The sequence below is a fragment of the Sus scrofa genome, chromosome 15, assembly GCF_054392235.1.
Source record: "Sus scrofa isolate SSC_HxYL_T2T_F1_AM1 chromosome 15, Sscrofa_HxYL_maternal_Yorkshire_Landrace_v2.0, whole genome shotgun sequence".
Classification (NCBI taxonomy): domain Eukaryota; kingdom Metazoa; phylum Chordata; class Mammalia; order Artiodactyla; family Suidae; genus Sus; species Sus scrofa.
Window position 1 is genome coordinate 54,179,822 of NC_139397.1, and position 25,326 is coordinate 54,205,147.

At 36.6% G+C, this 25,326-nt stretch overlaps 1 long non-coding RNA gene across 6 annotated transcripts in view; it reads left to right on the forward strand.

Moving 5' to 3' along the window:
* LOC110257172 (uncharacterized) overlaps positions 1-25,326 on the forward strand; it is a 207,761-nt gene that overhangs the window by 74,744 nt on the left and 107,691 nt on the right. Inside the window, exon 5 of one of the 6 annotated variants that reach the window (XR_014829793.1) lies at positions 5,790-7,537. The exons of 4 other annotated variants lie outside the window; for them this stretch is intronic. This is a non-coding gene — a long non-coding RNA (uncharacterized LOC110257172). Of the gene's footprint in view, positions 1-867; positions 3,544-5,789; positions 7,538-25,326 lie in introns of those variants that run through there. One more of the 6 variants, XR_014829788.1, reaches the window with a different exon arrangement.

Below are 25,326 nucleotides of genomic sequence, written 5' to 3' on the forward strand. Positions count from 1 at the left end.
CAGGTACAAATTTACACCTTACTGAGCAAAGTTAGTCTCAAGTAGAAAACTCTTCATCTTTTTTTCACTTCAAGTTTATAATAGCTTATTTGCTCTGATGATATCATATACTCTGGGAAACAGAGCTGTTCCCATTTGCCATCAGGATGAAAAATGTAAATGACAGATAAGTATTTCAATCTTAAAATGCCTTAATAAAATGAGCAAGAAGAAGACAGCATGAAATGGTCCTACCATCTTTATCAGATAATGGAAGAGCATGACTCCAGGTTTGAATGTTAACTCTGCCACTCAGTAACCATGATTATTTTTTAGGGTCACACCTGTGGCATATGGAAGTTCTCAGGCTAGGGGCTCAGTCGGAGCTGTAGCTGCCAGTCACAGCAACACAGGATCCGAGCCATATCTGTGACTCACACCACAGCTCACAGCAACAAGAAATACTTAACCCACTGAGCTAGGCTGTGGAATCAAACCCTCATCCTCATGGATACTAGATTTATTGCCACTGCACCACAACGGGAAACCCATTGAGTTTTTAAAAAAACAGTTCAATTGATACTTAAAATGTATTCAACTATGACACTGAAATGATGAAATGTATTTAACCATGACACTGACGCTATTGAGTTGACAGCATGTAGCTTAGGAAAGAGGAGATGTTATTCTTTCATGAATGTTGCTTGCTTTTCTCTCTTCCTTTGCCTTTGTCTAATAGCTCAAAATGATTCAAGATCCCAGAAGGTATAAGATGATGTTTCCACTGGCACTCAATTTTTTAACATCTGTTTTGCCCAAATTTGTCCATCTCTATTTTATTAACTTTAGAATCATTAGTTACACCATCCCCAATTTTCTCTTATACAGAGATGACAAGAGAATTGTTAGAAGAAAAGATCTATAATTCCTTCAAAATTATCTGGGTCAGGGGAGTCTGCATAATCTCTCCTGATGAAATCTGCTGTTGCACTGATTCTTACTCAAACACATCTGTGTCAAGGCTTGAGGGGGCTGATAAATCAATGTGTTTCTTCACCACCATGTTTAGAAACCATGGAGAAATGGAAATGGAGCCAGATATATGGAAAAAATCTTACCTTTATTGCTCGCTAATGTTAGGTTGGAGAATAGCTTGGGTGAATGGCAATGATGTGCTGTCTGATAGGTAACATCATAATAGGATAGATTATCCTAACTTGTCAGAGGTTGTGCTGCATGCACCCAAGATTTTCCTGAGATGGCAGATCCCATGGCTACAAAACTTCAATCAAGAGAGAGATAAGAATCAGGATTCACTCCCAAAACAGAGTCAAGGGAACAGACTGAAGCACATATGCTCCTCTGGACCTTCCTCTAAATTCACCAAATGAATCCCTCTTCCTTCCATGGAGAGGAGTAAAAGGGGAGATATTCAAATGGACCTTCATCTACCTTCCAGAGATGGATTAAGTTCTTTTAATATTATTGTTTTCTTTGACATCCTTTGTCTTATAAAGCATGATCAGCAATGTGCTCTTCTCATGAGCAGAGGTGGCAGGCATGTAACTGTAGCCCTAATCCCACATTCTTGAGGCTGCTCCTTTCTTCCATGGTCTTCCTGATTAATTGGGTGTGCAGTGTTGATTTTGTTAAAAGGTCCTGAAGTGTGGTAAAATGGCTTACAATGATCTCAAAGGCCACTCTGTACTTAAGGTTGAAAATTCATTGCACGTGTTGTTTCCTACCTAAATTTTGTCTGGATACATAATCCAATATGCTCATCACTTTTGCAATGATATGCAATTATAAGTTCAAGCTTTGCACATTAAAGTTGAAAGACTATGGAAATTAACATCCAGAAGCAACTTTTGACCTAGAATAAACTCTCCTTCCAAATTCCTATGTCATGCTCTGCTTAGGCTTACCCTGAAGGTCATTCCATGTATGGCTGGGCTAGCATCCTCCTGCAGCTGAACCTACACTTGGAATCTCAGGGGAATGCATGTAGTTCTTTAGAATTCAGAAGCTTAGGTCAAATATCATTTCATCCTCAATTTTTAAGGAGGACAAAGAGTTCATAGAACATGAAGGGTAAACCTACCAATTCCTAATGATAAAATTGCCAAAAAAATGTGTTACCCCTAATAAAATGAGGTACCCAAACCCTGTGGCTTGGAATTATTGAAGGCCACAGCATAGACTGTTACTGAGGAAGGGATGGTAGAAAAAAAAGCCTTCTTGGCTAGAAGGCTGGTCAGTCTGTACCATATGCTCAGAGAACTGAGAACTCAAAAAATTCTTCATTGAATGTTTACTTTTAATGCCATACACTTACTGTATCTGAAATAAAACCTATCCATTGTGTACTGTCTCATCTCTCAGAGAATGGCCTTTGAAATATTGCTGTCCTCTTGCAAAGTTTATAAACTTGAAATATTGGCCACCCAAACCTGGAACTTATTTCTGGTCCTCCTCTCTCTCATGGAACACATTTAAGTCTCACAATTTCCATTTTCTCTTTGAGCCCTTCATTTCTGGACCCCAGGGCCATGATAGCTTAATGCTTCTTGGTGTGGAAATATTGGGTTCTTGAAAATCTAACTTCTTGAGAAATTTGTCTCCTTGTCCTTGCATTCATGTCAATGATCAGATTATCACCAGTAGACTCAATGCTGTCCGTGATTTTTGTGAAACTAAACCACCCTGGCCATACATTAATGGGATGATATTCCTGCATAGTTTTATCTGATGTTCCTTATTGCTTCTTTCTTTAGTGTCATTAATCTGCTTCTGAACTTTGTCCAATAACTTTGTGGCTTGTTATGGGGTTGATGGGACTTCCGGACTTGAGGGCTGCCCTTCCTTTTCCTTCTTTTTCTGGCATAGTAATATACTTTACAGTACTACATTTTGTGGGGATTCCTATGCTCACTGACCTCAAAATCAGTTGACCTTTGGGCCTGCAAAACCATTCACTGTTGAAACAACTCTTTCATCTATTCATTCTTGAGGTATATAACTTGTACATTTATAACTCAGTCCTCATTATACATGGTTCTATATCTTCAGGTTCAACCAACCATAGATCATGGATCATATACTTTAATGTTGACTGTTGAGAAAGATATGGCATAAGTGTACACTCACAGTTTAAATTTTTAATGTTCAAGGATCAGCCGTATAATTTCCATCACCCCAGGAAATCCACTATGCCCTTTCTGGTCAATCTTCCATCCTCAGAATGAACTAGTGGTACTAATTTAAATCACCAAGCAATAACTTTGCCTATTCCTAAACTTCAAATAAAAGGAGTCATGGCAAATGCATATTCTTCCATGTCTACCCTACTTTGTTCAATGTAATACTTGTGAGTTTCAGCTGTTACTTTCTCTCTTCCTTCCATTCCTTTCTATTCTTTTTTTCCCCTGAGCACTGTTCTCTCAGATTTGCTCTGTTTCAATATGTATATTTGATTTTTAAAAGATTTTCACCATAATTCTGATGAAATTTTTTTCCAACACTGGTTTGCTGTGTTTTTAAAATAAAAATGGTGGTTGAATTTTATCATATATTTTCTCTTATCTATTTAAATTATTATATGGTTTTCCTCCATGTAATGTGGTATATTCTTTGAGTGATAATCATTTTCATGATGTACATGTTGCATATATTTTTGGATTTGATTTAATATTTTAGGGATTTTGTTTTCTTGTGAATATTGTTTTTTTTTAAATTATAATCTTATTGGATTCTGATATGAGATTTAAACTGTTATCATAAAATGAGTTAGAGGTATTTTCTACTTTTCAAGAAGTTTTTATCAAACTTGTGTGCTTTCTTCACTAAATGTTTGCTAACATTGAATAGTAAAGCTATTTGGATATGTAATTTTGCTCTTTAGAAGTTATTTTTATCTTTAGTAAATATAGGATGATTAAGATTTTGTATTTCTTGGGAGTTCCCATTGTGGTTCAGTGCTAACAAATCTCACTGGTATCTATGAGGAGGTGGGTTCAATCCCTGGCCTTGCTCAGTGGGTTAAGGATCTGGTGTTGCCATGAGCTGTGGTGTAGGTTGAAGATGTGGCTCCGATCTGATGTTGCCGTGGAGTAGGATGGCATCTGCAGGTCCAGTTTTGGTAATATGTACCGTCCTTTGACTTTGTTCTTTTTATCAAATTGTTGAATTTACTGGCAAAAAATTTGCTTGTAGCATTCACATATTGTTTTCATTTACATAAAGTTTGAATTGATATATTTTCTTGCATTCCAAGTACTGGTAATTTGTGTTTTCTCTGTATTGTTCATTCTTTTAAGTATTCATCAGTTTTAATACATTTATCAATTTTATTTTTTAGGGAATAAAATTTTGCTGTCATTTTGTTTTTATTTATTTTATAAGAGAATAGTAAGAAGTTAAGTATGATTTTTTTGTCTTGTTTTGTTATTTTCCAAGAGAGGACAATTCTTTTTCTCTGTATACCATCTGGTATTTACAGTGAATATTGTGGATCTCAGTTGTGTCTTAAATTTAGTTCACCTGTGATGAGCTCGTCATTCACTTGCCTAAGGCTTCAGCTCTATAAAATTGGTATTTAAACTGGGGTGGGTTGGCTACTGTTTCCAATATTTTTGGTTCACTTTTGGATTTTATTTTGATAAGGTTGCCCTGATCCAACCATTGTAGGACTGTTGATGATATTTCTCTCTACCTAATATTTCTTTTTGCTGCGGCTTTCTTGTCATCTCAGCCCTTGGGTGTATGTGTGTGTCTGGTTGGGCTGTCTTACCTTTGTGTTTCTACCCTTCCAGATTCCAATTCATCCTGCTATCCCATAGTGTCTTCTAAGACTTGGTTGATTTCATATTATTGCTGTTATCTGTGTCCACAACAGACATGCGTACACACACTCACAGGTTGAAAAACTTCCCTGGTTCTCTGCTTACCAATGAGAGGATTTTTCCCTCTGGATTTCAGTGCATCGAGGCTTATTTTTATCTGCTGCCTTTTCCTAGCCACATTAAAAAGAATGAGTTTTATTTCCTCTGGGGTTTACTTTTTACTACGGGACTGGGATATCAATATCTATCTATCTATATCCTAAATAGAACTAGATAACTCCTATTTCTTTTTATTTGACCACAATTTTCGATGAATATATAGATTGGGTCTTTGAAATATTAACCCGTGGGCAGAAATTACAGAATAAATTGAAAGCTACTTTAAGACCATGTGTAAGATGGAGACTAAAGGTCATCGCCTGTAAATTCAGTTCCTCCTTTAGTATTGCTGTGTATCAGCCCTGAAGGAAATTCTGAACATCACTTAAAAATAATGGTAGTAGTTCTGTACAATCTAGAATGGTCTATTTTTTCTTAATGTGAACAGTATAAACTAGTACTTTACTATTTCTCTCTAGCATTAGTGGAAATGCAATAGCTACTGCTTAGTAAGGCTTTCCTATTTATCACTTTTAAAATTGCATATGTGGCTTAACATGTCTCAAAGCAGCCTAGGAGGGTATTTCATATTATCATCAACATTCCTATTTTAAAGACAAAAAAAAAAAAAAAACCCTAACATACGGAAGTCTTATTCATTGGCCCAAGGTCACAGGTCAAAGTGACAGAACTGGAATTTGAACTCAGACATCTTTTCCCAGACCTTGCTATGAAAATAGCTCTACTCTACAGTCTCTCCAGAATCTACCCACCTAACTGAAAACACATTGAAATAAGCCGGCATGGTCATGATCTGCTACTCAAGGAGAGTCTGTAGAGGAACTAAAATGTTTTTCCTTTTCATTGTAGTCTTTCTAAAGCTTTACTTTAAAACCAGCATTGCTTCTGTTGTCAAGGGCCACCTGCTGTTACGTGGCACACCTTTCATCTCTGTTTCTGTGGAAGAGCCATGCACATGGGAAAACACAGGCTTTTACCTTGGAGAAGGTGGACACATGCTGCAAGGACTCTATTCAAATGTCCAATGCTAAAGCCTGCTTGACCAATCCTGGGCCCACTAAAAGACACCCTGTAGGCTATTTTGATCCAAAATTTAACTCTTTATCTAATATGGAAGCATCCTATCCTATGCATAATGTGTGGGCTTGATAGCCACATTTACTACCTACACTTGGATCAACTAAGAAATGGGCAAAATCCAACAAATCACCATGTTGCAGATTAGGTTGGGGGGAAAGATGATTCTTCTGTGTTGAGAATTGATGGCTTTTCTAGTCCTTAACCCAGGCAATGCAGGGAGTTGCCCATTTCATCTCTGGAAAGCATGGACTCTGTCTGCAAAGCCTGAACTTGGAGAGCATGCACTAAATAGCAGTGTATTCGGAGTGGGTTGATGCCTGAACAGGACCAACCCAGATAGAGGACCCAAGTCCTTCCTCCTCTCATGAGAAAAGAAAAACTCATGAGGCAGGAGGAATGAATGTGTTTTTCCAGTGGAAACGCCTCCACCCCATACCAATAAAAGTGAGCGATAAATATAAGTCACAGTAAACCTGATGATGTCTGCTTGACATTTGGCCTGCCTGCTTTTGTAAGAAGCTTTCTTTAGGAAAATGAAGATATATGCATTTTTTCCCACCAGTATAATACAAATACATACTTATACCTGTCTGCTGTAAGATAAACATAATACTTGTGAATTATGTCTTATTTAAGAATTTCAGGAGAGTTTTTTTTTTGAAAATCCTTTAAGATGCTCAAATCTTTTTTTTTTTTTTTTAATTCTTATCTAGCCTCAAAATTCAATCTCCAGAAACCACTAAGGGCCAAGTTTCATGGTGATTACGTAGACGTCCTAATTGGAACACTTAGAATATTCTCTCAGGATGCAGGATCCCTCATGGTCCTATCTCCTCCCCCAATTATTTTCACTTAGGAAAGGATTAAAAACTCATATGAGGTTTAATGGCAAATGCCATCTTAAAGTGTTAATCATCTTAGGTTTATTTGAATTTTGAGAGTAATGAATCATAGAAAATGGCATTAATTTTGAATGTATAGGCTCAACCAGAGAATGAGGAGGATGAGGTTTGCTTGATCTCATTTAAATCCGTCATCTTTTCTGCCCTCTCATAGCTTTTCCTTTGCTACCAAGTAATACCAATTTAAGGAAAGCCATGGAAACATCATCCCTCTTAACTTGAGGTTCAAAGTTTAAGTATTATAAAATTTCTAATGCAGTGTTACTAGGGTCACTTATTAGCAGATTAGATTATTAGTTAAATCATGTATTAAATTTCAAGAGATCACATGTGTGGAGGCACTAATGTAATGTGTAGCAAATCACGTTAATATTTCAAAGATAAAGCTCACAATGTAAATCCCTAAAACCCAAATGCCTGCACCACATTGTACATTTTCTCTTTTTATAAATGATCACTAGGAGAGCTGTCTGGATGGAAAAGTGTTCTGTTGCTCTTACTGTTTTAAATACTAGTAAGAAGTTTGTAGTAGCATTGTATGATTCCTTTGTAACTATCCATCAATACTTTCCTGCCAGAGTGTAGCTAAAATATTTTTTGGGACATCAAGATTTGTGATTTCTCTTGAAGGAAAAGAGTATGTATAATTTGGCTTTTTCTTTAATCATGTCCAAAAATTAGATGTACATTTATTGCTTAAACATTCCAAAAGCTTTAGTGTGTAAGTATATCTACCTTGAGTGTGTTCGTAGGTCCATTATGTGGACTTTGTACTATTTTACATAGGACACATGAATTATTTTAATCTACATACTGTGCTTCGCCTTTCTGAAAGACAATGTGCTCAAAAGAGAAAATAATGAAACAAAAAGTACAAAAATTTAATTTCTGAAAATTCTGTATTTATAAAATTTCTAATAACTCGTGAGTTGTTACTAGATAATGAACTTAGTGACAGGCATTGAGAATCAGTTCATTTTCTCACTACTAAATCTTGAGACTGTCAACTTTAAATGAATCTCTCTTAGAGATGATTAAATGTAGCCCTTCAAAATGATTCCCTTTCTCTGTATTAAAACTCTATCTGTATCTATAAACATGCAATAAATTTAGTTTAAAAAGAAATACTACAGCTTCCCTCTGACACTCAACCCCTCCCCCCTCAACTTATTTCAAAATTAAAAGAAAACCTTATTCTGTATCTCAAATGACTCTCTTCTTTCTGTGGAACTGGTGATATGTTTGCATTTAGATTTTTGAATCATCTTTGTCATTGACTTTTTTTTTTTTAAGAGATACTCAAGGCAAATTCAGATGATGACTGTTTTAATTTCAACAATCATCTGGCCTTTTCAAGGCCTTCAGTGTTCACTTTGACATTTCTTCAACTCTGCATAGAAGTGGGCAGACAATTCTTTCCTTTCTGAGCTTCTAAATAAACCAACAGAGGCTTTGTCCAGTAGTCAAGCCTATGCTCAGTCCTTGCCCTCCAGCACCTGCAGCTTTTATAGCATCGTTTCCATAGCTTTGTTTCTTAGAAACCTGAACTAAAATAAAGATTTAAAATGTTTATAGGTGATTAAATTGAATGTAATGAGCTAAAAAAATAAGCATATTGGATCCTGTATTTCCTTGACCTGATTTAAGTTGAGGTCCACCAAACAAAATGTGTAGTTGAAAGATGAGTAAAACCACAAGCATACAAGACATCATCTCTTGTTTTTAATTTAAAGGATTAGGGGTGGTGGAGATGTAGAGAAGTCTTTAGAGTTCTTTCTTTAGATTTGAGACGAAACTTACTTGTTTTTGTTCCTTTATTTAAACTCTCTTGTAACCAACAGTGCTTTGTAAACTATGGTTTGAGAAACATTTTTGCATTATATAGTCAATTACTTTGGAAGAATATTTTAGAAATGAAATACACTGAGATTAAAATAGAGTAGAGTATAATACAATATAGTAGAAAAGCTGAGAATACATTAAATATAGAATCAATATTTGGTAAACTTTAATTTCAATGATGTGTGTTTATGCAAACTTATGCATAAATTTTCTTGTGCTGCTAAAATACATTTATGCATACAAAATAGAATCAAAAGAGTAAGGAGGTTACTGATTTAATATATAATGACAATCATATTATATATTCAACCAGGAGTTCCATGTCCAGAGTATACATGATCTATGTAATGTATTAGCAATGTCAGGATTATATAGCTGTAGTATCAGAAATAACCCATTTTGTTTAAGAGATTAATCATGTTCTTAGCTCTAACCTTGAGTTTTAGCCTTAAATAGCTCATATTTAAAAACTAACAAGGCTGCATCTTGAAGTCTTGCTACCTGAATCTTTAGCAGGATACCTGAAGAAAGTGTCAATCTCATGTTGATGCTTCTTTCAGATAATTGATTGGAAATATCCTCTATGCCTAGCACTGTTTTGGGGACTGGGGATATAATTGTGAACAAATCTATTGAGTGTATATTCTACTGGAGAAGAGTGATAATGCATAAATAACAAAGTAAATTTTGATAAATATATATAGTGATATAAAGAACAAAGGTAACATAAATACGATATAGACAAGATAATAGAGATACTGAAACCCTGGGCAAGTATTTTCCATAGGATGCTCTCTGAATAGTTTCTCTGAAGAGGTGACATTAAGGAAGAAATAAAGCATCAGAAGAAGCATGTGTGCAGAATTCTAGGTAAAAGTGAACTTTGTGTTTATGGGACAGTGAATAAACCAGAGTAGTTAAAATCATGAGACCAAGGATAAGTTTGTTACAGTACCCAGGGCAAGCAGAGTTTCCTCTCTCTTGGTAAGTATTTTGAGTATTGTTCTACAAGCAATGGAAATGTTTTGGAGATTATGAGCAGAGTAGTGATGTAGTCTATGTATTTGAAAGATCTTTGTCCATAGAATGGCAGGAGGTAAATCAGAAATGCTAGGGAAGAGTCTATATAAACTGTACAACAGTTAGTTGAAAATGCCTTGGATTAGGATGAGAAATGGTCAGACATAAACTGTAGAAGTTGGGAGAATTGCTCAGATTTGGCATCTGCATTGCAGGTAGAGCTAATAGAATTATTTGATTTGGCAGGAAAGAAGGAAAGGAAATACTATTTCCTAGACATTTGGCCTGATTAAATGATGGTACGATTTATTAAGAAGGAGAAGAATATAGATTAGGCAGATTTTTTATTTTTTAATTCTATAGTGAAGAACATATAATATTAGAGTCAAGAGTTCTATTTTAAACTTGACAAATTGAAGATGTCTGTTATGTGTCCAGAGATGCTGAGTAGACAGTTTCATACATGAATAGAAATGACTTCAAACTTGGGAGTCAAGATAATATGCATGCAATCATTTGACTCCTTTAAGTTTCAAACTTCTAGTTCTGAATGATTTGTCCAGAATTTTTCTTCTTCTTCTCTCTCTCTCTCTCTTTTTTTTTTTTTTTTTTTTTTTGCCTTAATTTTAGGGCCACACCTGGGGCATATGGAGGTACCCAGGCTAGGGGTGGAATCAGAGCTGTAGCTGCTGCCCTGCACCGCAGGCATGGCAACACCAGATCTGAGCTGCAAAGCTGCATTTGAGACCTACACCGCAGATCATGGCAACGCCAGATCTTTAACCCACTGAGCAAGGCCAGGGATCAAACCTGTGTCCTCATGGATGCTAGTCAGATTCGTTTCTGCTGAGCCATTATGGAAACTCCCCATCCAGAATTTCTTAAACTATCCTTTCTTCCTAGGATCTTAACCTACAACAAAGACACAATTGTGACTTTTTGATTAAGTCTACCATAATTTCTTATTTTCCCACTCATGCATCAAATATATTTTGAAATATTTTTTTAATTTTTTTTCCTTTTTAGGACCACAGTGGTGGCATATAGAAGTTTGTCAGGCTAGGGATCAAATCTGAGCTGCAGCTGATGGCCTACACCACAGCTATGGCAATGCCAGAAACAGTAAGAATCTGCCACCTATGCTGCAGCTTGCAGCAACACCTAATCCTTAACCTGTTGAGTGAGGCCAGGGATGGATTCTACATCTTCATGCAGACCATGTCGGTAGGTTTCTTAACCTGCTGAGCCATAATGGGAACTCTCTTGAAATGATATTTTAAAATGCGAAACTCAGAGAGAATGAGAATGAGCAAGAGAGAGAAGATGAGGAAGCACTGAGCCTAGGAATAGGGACATTTCGGACATTTAAAAATCCAGAGAGTTTTTTCGTTCTTCTTTTTCTAATTCATTTAGGTGGTGGTTTAATTTGTCAATTTGAAATCTTTCTTCTTTTTTGAGGAAGGCCTGTATTGCTATCAACTTCCCTCTGTGCACTGCTTTTGCAGTGTCCCATAGAGTTTGAGGGGTTGTGTCTTTATTATCATTTGTCTCAAAGTATTTTTTAATTTCCTTCTTGATTTCCTCATTGACCCATTGGTTTTTTAGTAGCATGCTGTTTAGTCTCCATGTAGTCGGTTTTTTCTCATTTCTTTTCCTGTGGTTGATTTCTAGTTTCATGCCATTGTGGTCAGAGAAGATACTTGAAATAATTTCTATACTCTTAAATTTGTTGAGTTTAGCTTTGTGCCCCAATATGTGATCAAGTCTTGAGAATGTTCCATGCGCACTTGGGAAGAATGTGTATTCTGATTTTTTTTGGATGTAATGTCCTGAAAATGTCAATTAAGTCTAACTTTTCTATTGTTTCCTTTAGGATCTCTGTTGCTTCATTGATTTTCTGTCTAGAGGATCTGTCCATTGATGTGAGTGGGGAGTTAAAATCTCCTACTATGACTGTATTTCTGTCAATTTCTCCTTTTTATGTCTGTTAATATTTGTTGTGTGTATCCAGGTGCTCCTATATTTGGGGCATATACATTGACGATTGTAAAATCCTCTTCTTGAATGGATCCTTTAACCATTAGATAGTGTCCTTCTTTGTATTTCCTTATGGCCTTTGTTTTAAAGTCTCTTGTGTCTGATATGAGTATTGCAATTCCTGCTTTCCCGTCTTGTCCATTGGCATGAAATGTCTTTTCCCATGCCCTCACTTTCAATCTATATATGTCCTTTGTCCTAAGGTGAATTTCTTGTAGGCGGCAGATTGAAAGTTTTTGCTTTTTTATCCAATCAGCCACTCTGTGTCTTTTGATTGGAGCATTCAGTGCATTGACATTTAAGGTAATAATTGATAGATGTTTATTTATTGCCATTTTAAACCTTGTTTTCCAGTTGATTCTATGATTTTCCATTCTTCCTTTCTTTTTTTTTTTTTTTTTTGGTTGGATGGCCTCCATTTATTTTGTGCTTGAGTATTTTTCTTTCCATTTTTTGTGAATGTAATGTTTGGTTTTGAATAGTTAACTGCTGAGCCACAAGGGGAACTCCAGGGGTACTACTCCTGACATGAATGAAATAAGTCTTTGTCACCATAGGTAAAAATTGAGGTCAACTTTTTTAAAATATTTTCTAATGTTTATTTTTTTAATTAAAGTCTAGTTGATTTATAATGTTGTGCCAATTTCTGTTGTATAGTGAAGTGTGGTCAACTTTTTTTCTTCTCTCTCTCTCTCTCTTTTTTTTTTTTTTTTTTCTTTCTTTTTTGGCCACCTCAGGGCAAATGAAATTTCCCGGGCCAGGGATCAGATCCAAGCTTCAGCTGCAACCTGTGCTGCTGCTGTGGCAGTGCTGGATCCTTAACCCTCTGTGCCAAGTCAGGGATAAAACCCTGTCCCAGCATTCCAGAGATGATGCTGCAGATCCTGTTGCACCACAGTGGGAGTTACAAGGTCAACTTTTTTAAATGGGAGATACTTGAAGGTTGATGGGAATATTATTGCAGAAAAATAGAAAGTTAAAAATATGGGGAAATGTAGGAGCAAAATCTTTGTGTAGGTGTAATTACACAATTGCAGGTTTGGATTTTAGATAGGAACAAGGAAAGTTTATCCAACATTATATTAAGGAAATCAAAGAATGTAAGTGAAGATACATTAAAAATACTTTTAAAAATGAGCAGTTTGGTAAGAGAGGAAAGGGTAATTTTGTTAAGTTTATAAGTAAAGGAGAAGCTGTGAAACAATTGTCTTTGAGAAGAGAGAAAATTGGCTAGGGAAACGTAGCCTAAGTTTACTGAGTAGGGCTGGGGACTCACTTGAAAACTTAAAAGTGGTAGGTTTTTTTTTTCTTATATCTGGATAATCTCCTGGTGTGTGTGTATTATATAATTGTTATTTGCTAAGAGGAGAACTAAATTGTTCTGACATACAAAAAACATGTGGAGTGTGATGGCTATATTAACTAGATGGTGGGACTCATTTCACAATGAATATGTGCATAAAATAAACTATAAAATAGACATGTATATAATTATATGTATGCAATCTATAATATATATATAGCTATATGTCTATAACTATATAGATTATGTATTAATCTTTTATGTTCGATGAACATGTAGGTTGTTTCCATGCCCTGGCCATGTAAATAATGCAGCAATGAACATGCGAATACAGAAATCTCTTTGAGATCTTATTTTTGTTTCCTTAGAATATACAGCAAGAAGTGGAATTCCTGAATCATACGGTAGTTCTCACATAGTTTTTTGAGGAAGTTCCATACTGTTTTCCATAGTGGATGGACCAGTTAACATTGCCAACAGTGGTATACAAGGATTCCTTTTTCTCTCCATCCTGACCAGCAGTTATTATCTTTTTGATAACAGATACGCTAACAGGTATAAGGTGATATATCATTGTGGTATTTATTTGCATTTCCCTGATGGTTAGTGATTCAAGCTACTTTTCATGTACCTATTGGTCATTTGTCTTCTCTGGAGAAATGTCTTTTCAGGACCTCTGCCCACTTTTAAAGTTTGGTTCTTTGCTTTTCACTTGGCTGTGTGAGTTCCTTAGATATTTTGGATATTAGTTCCTTATCAGATATGTGGCTTGGAAATATTTTCTACCATTCTGTAAGTTGCCTTTTCATTTTTTTGATGATTTCCTTTGCTGTGCAGAAGCATTTTAGTTTGATGTAGTCTCACTTGTTTTTGCTTTTGTTATCTTTGTGTTTGGTGTTAAGTACAAAAAAATCATGGCCAAAACCAAAGTCAAGGACTTTTAAGCTCTGTTTTCCTGAAGTTTTATGGTTTACTGTCTTAAGTTTAAGTCTTTAATCCATTTTGAGTTGATTTTTGAATATGGTGTGAGTTATAGGTATAGTTTTAATTGTTTTGCATTGGCTGTCCAGTTTTCCCTGCATTATTTATTGGAGATACTGTCTTTTTCCCATTGTATATTCTTTTCCCCTTTGTCATAAATGAATTGCTCATATATGCATGGTTTATTTCTGGGTTCTCTATTTTGTTTCATTGATCTAAGTGTTTTTTAATCCCAGTACCATACTGTTTTGGTTAATACAGCTCTGTAATAGTTTGAAATCAAAGTATGCTGTCTTCAGCTTTGTTCTTCTTTCTCAATATTGCCTTGACTATTTGGGGCCTTTGTGAATGGATACAAATTTTAAGATTGCTTGTTTTAATTCTGTGCAAAGTGCCATTGGAATTTTGATAGAGATTACAATGAATCTGTATATTGCATTGTAGAGTAGGGACATTTTAACAATATTTGCCCAAACCATTAGCATTTTTTTATGGCTTAAATTTATTTCCCAACATTGTTTTATGGTTTTCAGATACAGATTTTTTTACTTATTTTGTTAAATTTATTTCCACATATTTTTCTGATGTAGTTACAAAGGGAGTTGTTATCTTTATCACACTGAGTTTGTGGTTAGTGTTTAGAGACATTACTATTATTTATATATTGATTTTATATCCTGCAACTTTACTGAACTCGTTTATTATAACAGCTTCTTCTCTTTGGTGGAGATTTTGGGATTTATCTATATAGCATCATGTCATCTGCAAATAAAAAATTTTCCCAAGTTCCCAATGTAGCTCAGTGGGCACTGGTGAACAGGAGTGGGGCAGAGGGAGAACACAAAGATGATGACTGTTAGCCTTCCCTCTTTCTAGAGAGGATTGCCGCTGTCCCCTCATCATGTTAAATTATAATCCTGACCCTCAGGCTGTAGCTCTTAAGATATGCAAATAGGTTTTGTACAGGGAAAACCTAGGATTTGGACCTTTCTGCCTGCTGCCTTTCCACTGAGCCTTGTGGGTGTAGCCATAGCAGTTCTGGAGCCTGTTACGAATTTTTTATTGTTGTTGTTTGCTGTTGTCTTACTGGTCTTGTGATCACAAGCCCTGTTGGCTTTCACAGCTAGCTATTTGGGACATGATCCCTTAGGTGGAAGTCTTAAAAGTTGGCTGCTGTATGGTGGCACCAAACCCTTCACTCAGGGAGAAGCTGGAAATCATTATCCACCCAATTATATATCCCTCTGCCAGGGATAAAGTTTATGGCACATGTGGTTCAGCTTTTTTGATGTGGGTTTTTCCTGTTCACCCAATGGGTAGGAATTGCTTGGCAAGTTCCTGCATTTATGTCAGGAAGGAAATGTTCCATGTTGGTTGAGGATTTGTGGGTCCACAGGAAGCAGGGTCTTCAGGGGCCTCCTATTTCTACCATCTTGGACTGAAACCTCTCCAATTTGATTTATACCAGAACAGGAAGGAGAGGGACAGAATCAGAGAGGACCTTTTGCTGATGGAAACCATGAGTTAGTTTCCCAGGGCTCTGTGGAAAGAGGTGAGGGCTTGTGGAGGAGTGACTCACTGGGTCAAAGGGAGGCTGGCTACACCAATGAGAGCTGTGGGAACCAGAATGGAAGCTTTAGACAAGGCCTTGGACTGATGAATTTCTAAAAGTGACTAAGTTATAAAGGACTATAAATTAGGATAATTTTCTCCAGGGATTTTTGTGCCACAGACCCTTTTGAGAATCTCTGAACTCTTTCAAAATTAAAAAAAAAAAAAAGAAAAAGCTTACATCTAAAGTGGCTTATAACATACTTGCAGCAAGTTTACAAGTGCTTATGAATTCTATTCTCATATTTCTTAGGGCTCAGAGATTCAAGTGTAATGACACCCTTCTTTAAGACTACATCACTAAAACACTGTTTATAGCTTTCTTAACAATTTGGTCTCATTGAATCCCTTTCTCATGTTAGGAGGATTCCATCTTTACATCATTTCAACTAGCAGTGAATGCAACTTTGATTCTTTTTGCATCTTATATGGTCAGACATTTCATCAAACTGTTCACCAATCCTTAGATTTTTCCCTTCCATTTATATCCTGTACAATTCCTTTCAAGTCTGGATGAAATATGTCATCCAGTTTCCTTATTACCAGCTGTGGTTTGCCTAACATGGCTAGAAAAAAATAATAAAAACTTCATGATTGAGTTCATATTATAGTTCAGCTATTACTCAACTATCATTTGAATACTCCCTGAGGCTTAGCAAATCTTCATTTCCTCTGCCACATCTAAATACACTAGTTTTTTAAAAGTGTTTCTAGTCTTCTGAATGACATGCATGCTTAAGAAATTATTAGTTATATAGGATAAGATGATAAGGGATGGAGACTTGCTCCCATTGTGTGCACATTCTAAACAGGGGTGCTGTTGGGAGGAAGAGAAACAAGAAAATCCGTCTTTATAAGAAAGAAGTTGGAATAGTTCCTTTTTTCAAAAAATTATTGAGGGCTCCCTGTATGCCAGATATTGTTCTAGATGCCATGGTGAATAGGATAAATAAAAATTCCTTTTTTGGAGGGGGACTTCCATTCAAGTATTATATAAAGAGGATCAGTATAAATCTCAGCAAAAAGCAACAAGCTGGATACTGATGATACGTAACACAAGTCATAGACAATCCGGCAAGAACAGAATGTTCAAGCAGGAGGAAAAGCTCTGCAAAAGCCCAGAGGACAGTTACAAACTTGGTGGATTCTTGGAGTTCTGTTTAGCTAGGTATTATTGAAGGTGTATACAGGACGAGATCAATGGAAAGAAGGCTCAAAAATATAGGGGATTTTATGGGGTAGGGCGCAGATTTCAGATTTTATTAAGTCCATGACAATCACACACAAGATCTAAACAGGCTATTAGTGCTATCTGCCTTGAAGTTTTAAAACATACCTCTGAGTGCTCTAGGTAGAACAGAAGTAATTCCTAGCTATGTGTCTGCACACTTCAATTTGTTTGTCTCAAAATAAGAATATTGTTAATACTTCTATGTTTCTAAGGGTGGGGGGCAGAATTTTAAAAAATATTCCTCAGACGTTATTAAAAGTTATTAGAAGATGCACAAATTTCCTGGTCAGAAATTATGATTTGGTGAGTTTAAGGTGGAGCTTAGGAATGTGAACATTAATGAGTTCTCTAGAAAAGACGCCTATTGCCTAAGGACCAAATTTTGAGAAATGCCACATTAGAGATAGAAAATTAACATTATATTTCCTGGGAATAAAGCTTTAATTAAAGTTTAGTCATCAGAGCAATTCAACTTCTTTCTGGAAGAGACGGGTAAGAGGAAAATTTTATGCTTCACAGGCAAGACCCTTAGAGGAAAAACAGTGATTACAAGGTTCTATTCTTGCTAAAACAGCACGTAAAACACAGGTTACATCTTAAGGAGGACATACCAGTGGTTAAAAAAGCAGCAGGACATTCTTCATCATAAAGATAAACATCTGGGTGTTCACGTCGTGGCTCAGCATAAAGGAATCTGACTAGCATCCAGGAAGACACAGGTTAGATCCCTGGCCTTGCTTAGTGGGTTAAGGATCCAGTGTTGCCGTGAGCTATGGTATAGGTCACAGATGCTGCTCAGATCTTGAGTGGCTATGGCTGTGGCATAGGCCAGCTGATGCAGCTCTGATTCGACCCCTAGCTGCCTGGGAATCTCCATATGCCACAGGTGTGGCCCTAAAAAAAAAAAAAAAAAAAAAAAAAAAAAAGATAAGCATCTGGACATTTTATGAAGGTGAGACCATCTGGCAAAAAGCAAGGTTGAGGGGAGCAAAAATGCTTATGCATTAGGCCTAGGACCAATCTCCTTTTTCTGACATTAATGGCTATAACTCAAGATATGTCTCCCAGCCTCCGTGTACCTTCCCCTGAACCATCCAGACCATGATGCTTCCACTTTGCTATTTTTTTTTTTTTCATTTTCTTTTTGGGGCTGCTCTTGCAGCATTTGGAAATTCCCAGGCTAGGGGTCAAATAGGAGCCACAGCTTTTGGCCTACACTACAGCCACAGCAATGCAGGATCCAAGCCACATCTGCAACCTACACCACAGCTCATGGCAATGCCTGATTTTTAACCCCCTGAGCAGGGCCAGATCAAATCCTACAACCTCACGGATACTAGTCAGATTCGTTACTGATGAGCCACAATGGGAACTCCTGCACTTTGCTTCTTGATTTGACCCAGACCCTCATTCCTCACTTCCCTCTCTTCTGCACTGCCTTCCTTTCCTTTTTCAAATTGTTCTTATATATTGCCTTGCTTGTCAGATATTCTCGCTCCTTGCCTTGCCCCAGACCTGCATTTCTTCAAGGATGCTAATCACTCTCCAACATGGTCCTCTAAAGGGAACTGTTTCATGCTTTGAAACAGTAAGGCATGTAGGGTCTAGAGCTGGGCTTGTCCATGAGTCCTGCTTCTCCTAGGCCCTTCTAGGCTGTCAGTTCCCTCATCCTGTTTTTTAAAACTCTTGTTCCTTTGAGACGCCCCATCTCCAGTACCTCACCTCTGACATACTATTCAGGCTATACCCATCTGGGTTTATTTTTATCCTTGCTTTTCTGAAATAATAACTGCTAATGTTATTCATGTCTCTAAGGATCTGTTTCATCGTCCTGATTATGTGGTCTTTGATATTTACTTGGCCCTTTCAAGAGTTAGATGCTGGTGACCATTTCATCCTTGTGGAAGTTCACTCCTCTAGGCCTATCAGCCACAGGGTTTTTTATGGATTGTTCCAAGCAAAGCCCACTTGGGATTGGTTTTCAGGTTTTACAGATGAAGAAAAAAACTTGGTCAAGTTAAGTGGTTTCCTGAAGTTCACAGTCAAGGGGCAAGGGGCAAGGGGTATATCAGACATTTAAACTTTTTTTTCTTTCTTTAAAGTTTTTTTGAAGTATAGTTGATTTGCAAGATTGTAATAATTCCTGCTGTACAACCAAGTGATTCAGTTGTATGTGTCCACACATCCATTCCCTTTCAGATTCATTTCCCACATAGTTTATCACATGATAGAGTTCCCTGTGTTAGACAGCACGTCTCCATTGGCCAGTCATTCCATATACTACAGTGTCCATATGCCAGTTACAAACCCCCAGTCTGTTTCTCCCCTGCCACCTGTTCTTTTGGTAACCGTAAGTTTTTCAAAGTCTGTGAGTCTGTTTCTGTTCTGCAAATAACTTCATTTATATCTTTTATTTGAGATTCTATGGATGAGTGATATCATGTGATGTTTGTCTTCTACTGTCCAACTTCACCTAGTGTGATAATTTCTAGGTCCATCTATGTTGCTATAAATGGCATTATTTCATTCCTTTTATGGCTGAGTAACTTTCCTTTGTATATATATGTACCACATGTTCTCTTTTTTTCTAATCACAGAAGCTTAATCAGTATTTTTATGGCCTCTCTATTTTTTAAGGTGATCCCAATTTAGCCTTCCACTGTGAGAAATCTTAGATAGGAGGTTAAACATGATTCTGGGAACTGGGAAATGGCAGTTGGATGTTGAAAGAAGCTAGCATTCTTGAGGGTAAACCTCATTGACATCCTTTGTATTGTTGCCCCTGATCCTCAAGTGACACTCTTACTTCTTATCCAAAATTTTAGTCAGACTTGAAATGAGGGTTTTTGTTTGTTTGTTTTTGTCTTTTGGTTGCACCTGCATCATATGGAATTTCCCAGGCCAAGGGCTGAATGGGAGCTGCACATGTGAGCCTATACCACTGTCACAGCAACGTGGGATCTGAACCACATCTATGACCTACACCACAGCTCATGGCAAAGCCAGATGCTTAACCCACTGATCAAGGCCAGGGATCATTATGGATACTAGTTGGGTTCGTTATCACTGAGCCATGATGGGAACTCCTGAAATGATTATTTTTGTTAAAGGAATAAGCAAACCAAAAGTGACAGGCAGAAACAATAATTTTGCAACTATGAAGATCACCTCCTTATTTCCAAATCACTTCTCTTTGGCCAAAAAATGATATCATCTTTGTTTCTTTGTGTCCTATTCATCTTGCCTTGTAGCCTCATGCTTGACTTCCCCACAAAAAGCACTCAACATTATTTTTCTTCTCTGTGGTTACTTCTAGGAAATATGACCTTGGGTGTTGTAAGTTCTCTGATTCAAATTTATTATGTAATAAGTTTGTCTCTATAAAGGATGGCCAGTCACATGATCCCTTTAAAATGTGGTCTTATGATAATCCTCTTTTGCATTAAACAGTACAACAGATATAACTCACCTTTTTAATTTCCAAGTGTTCAAGTTCTGTTTCTTTCTCACCATGGGAAAACATTAATTCAGTCAATTAAAAACAGAAACTTGGCCCTCTGCTGAGTAGAAACTTACCTAATAGTAACTTAGTGCCCTTGTGAATACTGCCTTCTAACACATCACCAGGGAGTAGATTCAACTTTTGTGATAATTTGGAGTACTAGGAATTTAAAAAATAAAACCTCAGCTAGAATTGCACTTTTAATACAAACAACATTCCATTATGCTGTCAGCTCCCTTAGGAGTGAGACCCTTTCTTTATTGGAAGTACCTATTTCCCTTTACACAACTGATGTTCCAAAAAAGAAGTTTAGGTGATGGTGATAATAGCATCATAAAAGAAAAGGTTAGTATCTATATCTATGTAAAAATGAGATAAGAAGTATATGATTTGAGGAGAGTAAAAAGACTGAAACTCAGTAATGGTATAAGGAATTGTATTTGAAAGGATGAAGTACATTTCATTATTTTCTTGAATAGTCCCACTATGGTTTGGGAGCATTTCTGCAAGAAGAAAGGTGCATGGAGATGCTTCTCAGTCAGATAAGTGTGCATTCAAATTGGAGGTTTATTTATTTACTTTTTATATTGCTATCCTAGAAACTCAGTTAAGTGCAAGGTCTAGTGATGGAGATGAAATGCAATGGTAGGACATTTATATTTTCTTTCACTCTTAGCTTTTTGTATAATAACATAAAACATAAATGCATATAAGAAAAGGAAATGGACTTTTTTCCACCTTTAATTCTGTATCATTATACAGCATCTTCATCATAAAGCAAACCTTGTCGTGTGCAATCTGACACATGCAAATCCTCCTCAGCGTCATATTTGAGTCCCTAAATCTATTCCAAGCAAAGACAATCTCTCATATAAAACTGCTTATAAACAGACCTAAGTTGAGTGTTAATCTGTTTCCTAATCTCAGAGATATTATAAAAAGTAAAGCATGGCATAAATCAAAGGTTTGATTATTTGTGCTTATCTGGGAATTTAAAAAATTCTCTGCATATCGAAAGAAAACATGACATCCTGAGATAGAGAAAAATTCAAATATTCTCCCATTTTTTAAGGAGAATGAAAATGGATCCATAGGAAGAAAGGTGAATAAACTAGTAGTTTTATTAAAATAATTTATAGCCATTTATGGAACCTGAGTTTTAGCTTTTACACAAGATTTTTCCCTATAAATTTCGGTGAATCCTCAGCCATATCCCATGAGGTAAAAAGAGAATGTGTTAGTATCACCATTTACATAAAAGGCAGTTAGGTCCAGAGCTGTTGGGGTGAGTCACCAAAGGTCACACTGATGGTACGTGGTGAACAACTCAGGTCTTCTGACTCCACCGCTGAGTGCTATTTTTATTAACCAGAGCTGCCACCTCACCATCTACAGTTGGGAGAATAATTGGAAATAATTGGCATTATCATTAGTGTATCTACACGAACTTGGAATTCTAACTTGGCATGTTTCCCCGCCATTAAAATCAAATAATAAAGTATGTTCACCCTTCCTGGGGATATTTTTGGATTAAGTAATTTTAAGCAAACAAGCAGCCTAAAATGTATGATAACAGGGATTGCTGGTTGACTTTTCTCCTGCCACAGGCAGCAGCTTGGCGGATATACCTAAGCCTTGATGAGACTGTCTTATTAAATTATAGGGCCAATTAGAGCACCTAGATATATCTTGACTGGTTCTGTGCCTATGGCAACTATAAATTGTAATTGGGTGTTGATAGTTATTACTTCACTATATCTGAGACTGATATCCATACATTATGATTTCATATCAACAAGAACATTACTTATAACCAATGATCATGGTGACTGATTCAGCAGTAGTCTTAGAAGGATCAGAGATTTACCGCAAAATGTGATTATGATCTTGACTTCATTCAATATAGAATTCCCTTAAATAGTTCAGGAAAATATGTTCATTTTTGTTATCTTCACTCTTTCTAGGACAAGGAATCCATTTTCCATCCATCAGTTTTGGTTAAAGAAATTCAGTCACGGAATTACAGACTGGATTTTAAAAAAATTTTTTGTTACTCAAATGAATTTATCACATCTATAGTTGTGTAATGATCATAACAATCCAATTTCACAGGATTTCCATCCCATAACCCAAGCACATAGCCACACTCCCCAGTCTGCTTCCTCTGGAGACCATAAGTTTTTCAATGTCTGTGAGTCAGCATCTGTTCTGCAAAGAAATTCAGTCTGTCCTTTTTTCAGATTCCACATGTCAGTGAAATCGTTAGATGTTGGTGTCTCATTGTATGGCTGACTTCACTTAGCATGATAGTTTCTAGGTCCATCCATGTTGCTAAAAATGTCGGTATTTCATTCTTTTTAGTGGCTGAGTAATACTCCATTGTGTATATGTACCACATCTTGATCCACTCCTCTGTCGATGGACATTTAGGTTGTTTCCATGTCTTGGCTATTGAAAATAGTGCTGCTGTGAACACTGGAGTACATGTGTCTTTGCGAGTCATGGTTTTCTCTGGATAGATGCCCAGGAGTGGGATTGCTGGATCAAATGGTAGTTCTATTTTTAGTTTTCTGAGGACTCTCCATCCTGTTTTCCACTGTGGTTGCACCAATGTACAACCCCACCAACAGTGCCATAGAGTTCCTTTTTCTCCACACCCTCTCCAGCACTTCTTGTTTATAGACATTTTGATGATGGCTATTCTGGCTGGTGTAAGGTGGTACCTCATAGTGGTTTTGATTTGCATTTCTCTAATATTGAGTGATGTTGAACATCTTTTCATGTATTTTTTGGCCATCTTCATGTCTTCTTTGGAGAACTGTCTGTTTGGATCTTCTGCCCATTTTTTGATGGGTTTTTTTGTTTTTTTTGGTATGGAGCTGCAGAAGGTGTTTATACATTTTGGAGATTAATCCCTTGTCAGTTGATTCACTGGCAAAGATTTTCTCCTATTCTCTGGGTTGTCTTTTCATTTTGTTTAGGGTTTCCTTGCTGTGCAGAAACATTCAGTTTGATTAGGTCCCATTTACTTATTTTTGTTTTTATTGTCAATACTCTAAGAGGTGGATCTGAGAAGATGTTGCTGTCATTTATGTCAGAGAGGGTTTGGCCTATGTTTTCCTCTAAGAGTTTTATAGTGTCTGGTCTTATATCTAGGTCTTTAATCCGATTTGAGTTTATTTTTGTGTCTGGTGTTAGGAAGTGTTCTAATTTCATTCTTTTCCATGTGGCTGTCCAGTTTTCCGAGCACCACTTATTGAACAGGCTGTCCTTTCTCCATTGTATATTCTTTCCCTCTTTGTCATAGATTAGTTGACTATAGGTGTGAGGGTTGAATTCTGGGCTTTCTATCCTGTTCCACTGATCTCTATTTCTGTCTTGGTGCTAGTACCATGCGGTTTTGATGACTGTTGCTTTGTAGTATAGTCTGAAATCCGGAAGCCTGATTCCTCCAGCTCCATTTTTCTTTTTCAGGATGTCTTTGGATATTCTGGGTCTTTTGTGCCTCCCAACAAACTTTAAAATATTTCGTTCAAGTTCTGTGAAAAATGTCCTTGGTAATTTGATAGGGATGGTGTTGAATCTATATATTGCCTTAGGTAGTATAGTCATTTTGATAATACTAACTCTTCCAGTCCACGAGCATGGTATATCTTTCCATCTATTTCTGTCATCTTTGATTTCTTTCATCAGTGTCTTATAGTATTCAGAGTGCAAGTCTTTTGACTCTTTAGGTAGGTTTACTCCTAGGTATTTTATTCTTTTGGATGCGATGGTAAACGGGATTGGTTCCCTAATTTCTCTTTCTGCTCTTTCATTGTCAGTGTATAGAAATGCCATCAATTTCTGTGTATTAATTTTGTATCCTGCGACTTTGCCAAATCCATGGATGAGCTCTAACAGTTTTCTGGTAGAGTCTTTAGGATTCTCTAAGTATAGTATCATGTCATCTGCAAATAGGGATAGTTTTACTTCTTCCTTTACAATTTGGATTCCTTTTATTTCTTTTACTTCTCTCATTGCCGTGGCTAGAAATTCCAAAACTATGTTGAAGAGTAGTGGTGAGAGTGGACATCCTTCTCTTGTTCCTGAACTCTGCAGGAATTCTTTCAAGTTTTCACCATTGAGAATGATGTTCGCTGTGTGTTTGTCATATATGGCCTCTATCATGTTGAGGTAGGTTCCTGCTATTCCCAATTTCTGAAGGGTTTTTTTATCCGAAATGGGTGTTGGATTCTGTTGAAGGCTTTTTCTGCGTCTATTGAGAGGATCATATGGTTTTTATTCTTCAGTTTGTTAATGTGGTGTATCACATTGATTTGTGGATATTGAAGAACCCTTGCATCTCTAGGGTAAATCCCACTTGATCATGGTGTACAATCCTTTTAATGTATTGTTGGATGCGGTTTGCTAGTATTTTGTTGAGGATTTTTGCATCGATGTTCATCAGTGAAATAGGCCCGTAGTTTTATTTTGTTGTGGTATCTTTGTCTGCTTTTGGTATCAGGGTGATGGTGGACTCATAGAATGAGTTTGGGTGTATCCCTTCCTCTGCAATTTTTTGAAATAGTTTCAGAAGGATAAGTGTTAACTGTTCTCTAAATGTTTGATAGACTTCGTCTGTGAAGCCATCTGGTCCTGGACTTTTGTTTGTTGGAAGTTTTTTAATCACAGCTTCAATTTCAGTGCTTGTGATGGGTCCATTCATCTTTTCTAATTTCATCTTGGTTTAGTCTTGGAAGATTGTACTTTTCTAAGAATTTGTCCATTTCTTCTAGGTTTTCCATTTTATTCGTGTATAGTTGAATATAATAGTCTCTTATGATCCTTTGTATTTCTGTGATGTCCGTTGTTACTTCTCCTTTTTCATTTCTAAT